The following is a 2654-nucleotide window of genomic DNA, read 5'->3' on the forward strand; positions in this document are numbered from 1 at the left end:
TAAGATGTTCTGTCTTGTCAAAATCAACTCAAGAAGATACGGAATAACTAAAGATTCCATTAATATGACTCCCAGAAGCCCTTGCACAGCACCTGCAATTGGATGAGAAGCGTCATCTCCTCAAATAATTTTACACGGGATTTGCACAGAACCTGCAGGGAAAATACGTTTCCATCCTGTGTCCTAAATGCCAAAGAGCCCAAGAAATCAAACTCCCGCTTTATGACAGCAGCGGAAACCTGGTGTCAAATGGGGAAAGAGCGACAGAAATAGAAACCGGTGAGTCTTACTCGCAGGTGAGGATGGATAGAAACCGCTAGAATAGTCAGTTACCTTATACAAAGAAGAGGTGATTTCTCTCCCTTTGGTGTATTTAACACAGCATCATAGTAAACATCAAGATGTATACTATTTTCAGTTTGCTAAAATTTGACACTTGTAATAAAAGAGTCAGCAAATCCTGAGAAATGAATAACACCATGAGACTGGCTAAGCCTGTGGTATCCAAGAACACTGTGTGTGTGTGTATGTACAGGTGTGTGCATACATATTTGCACACAGGATGAAGGAGGGCATTGGGCATCCTGCGCTATCACTGTCTGCCTTGCTCCCTTGAGATGGGGTCCCTCTCACTGAACCTGGAGTTGGGCTGGCCGGCAGGCTCATTCACCACCCTATTTTTGCCTCCTGCAGCACAGGAGTTAGGTTTTACCGCTGACTCAGAAGATTCGAACCTAGATTCTCCTGCTTGTGCAGCAACGGCACTCACCCACTGAGCCATTTCCCCAGCGGCCCCCATAAAATTCTATAGCAGGAATGAGAGGCATTCTGATTCAGGTCAGAAACGGAACAGGGCATCATATAGTATCCTGGTAGGAAGGCGGGGGAAGGCGTGGTGTAATATGAACAACAGTGGCATTCCCGAGACTGAGGAGCATACGTGAAGGTGAGCCTGTAGATGGCAGTGGAGCCGATACAGCCATGGTAAAGTCAGCATCAAACTACCCCTCTCGTGTGTATGCGTGTGTGTGTGTGTGTGTATGTATATCTGTGTGTCTGTATGTGTCTCTGTGTGCAAACATCTGTGTGCGTATGTATATATGTATATATAGGTCTATATATGTATATGTGTCAATGCATGTATGTGTATGTGTATGTATGTGTGTATGTCTGTATGTCTATGTGTGTGTACGTGCATGTATATATCTATATGTGTATATGTGTGTATGTTGATGATAATTCCAAATCCCTAACTGTGCCTCCAACCAGGAGCATAAACATACAGTGGTGTACAGGGCACAGTGCTTGCTAATGTTGTCAGGCAACGATTGCTTGTTTCTTCTTCTTGTTGTTGTTGTTTATATTCTTTTTTTTAAAGACAGAGTCTCATGTAGTCCAGGCTAGTCTCAAACTTGCTATGCAGCCAAAGAGAACATTGAACTCCTGCTCCTTCTGTCTTCATTTCCTGAGTGCTGGGATTACAGGTGTGCATCACATGCCTGGTTTATACAGGGGTGGGACTAGACCTTCGGGGCTTTGTGCATGCTAAGCAGGCTTTCTAGCAACCGCTCCACATTCCCAGCTGCTGGCTAATGCCTCTGCTCCCCTCTCAGCCTTTGTTTTACAGGCCTCCCCCTAAAGGCAGAACTTCCTACAAACTGGGCCTCAGCAGCTGGCAGCAGCATTAACACTCGGGGATTCTGCAGCTCTTGACTGTACTGAGAGGTGACATCCAGTGCCTGCCCCAGCCGTCTGCGTTGTGAAAGCACCCTGAAGTTGATACAGAGACGATACTGTCTCAGAACACACCCCCGTTGTTCAGCGGCTCTTGACTGTATTGTTGAGAACAGAGCTTTGTCGACAAACCTGGCAAACATCACTGAATGAGTTAGAGGAAAATCTTAACAAATAGGAAGCCAAGTCATTTTATTCTCAGCTTTAATGTGACATCCAAGGACTGACAATCAGGCACTCAGCTAGCTTCCCTATGGACACTGATAAATAAACATGAGTATCCTGTTTTAAAAGACTGGGCTTCTAAGCCGTTACTTGCAGGGATCATTTCTATGGTTTGTTACTAGAGAAGTTTCTCTCACTGTGTAGAGCACCCTAGACCACGAGAATGAGACATACCTTTCCCTCCTGAGTGTGAAGCCGGCTCTGGGTGCTGCTTTTCTGTGACTGTCTCCTGCTGCTGGTGATCGTTCTTGTCTCCCTCTAGGAGAGCGAGAGAAAAGGAACGCAGTCTGAGTGGACAGAAAAAATTTTAAAAAAGATTGGACCTCTATCCAGACATGAAAACAAGTTCATCATGACATGCCTTGTTCACCATCCAGCATTCATTCGCCCACCTAATTGCTAACACTCCTGAAGCTTTTGGGGTGCTGACATCCTCAACTTTTCATGTTATTTCTCTCTTCAGAGAGGTCCCCAATGTAGCCCTTTCTACTCAGATTTAAGCAAACCTGTCTTGTGAGACTCTTCAAGGAAACTTCCTGACAAACAGACTACATTCAGATTAGAGATCACTTTTTTCCTTTGCCCCGCCCCTTCATCCTGTCTGTGAAAGATGTCTAGGTACCCACTGGCCTTCAGGCAATCATGAACTCCAAAGCCACAGGTGAACAATGGGCAAGAGGCCCTGTCTGGGGCTT

The 2654-nt window shown here is 45.5% G+C and overlaps 1 non-coding gene across 1 annotated transcript; it reads left to right on the plus strand.

The window, feature by feature from the left end:
- Positions 1-2039: 2039 nt before the first annotated feature.
- On the plus strand, positions 2040-2255 carry LOC119818184. The gene has a single exon (XR_005286076.1). It is a non-coding gene; the product is annotated as a small nucleolar RNA U3 (small nucleolar RNA).
- Positions 2256-2654: the final 399 nt, after the last annotated feature.

Source organism: Arvicola amphibius, chromosome 6 (assembly GCF_903992535.2).
Source record: "Arvicola amphibius chromosome 6, mArvAmp1.2, whole genome shotgun sequence".
Taxonomy (NCBI): Eukaryota; Metazoa; Chordata; class Mammalia; order Rodentia; family Cricetidae; genus Arvicola; species Arvicola amphibius.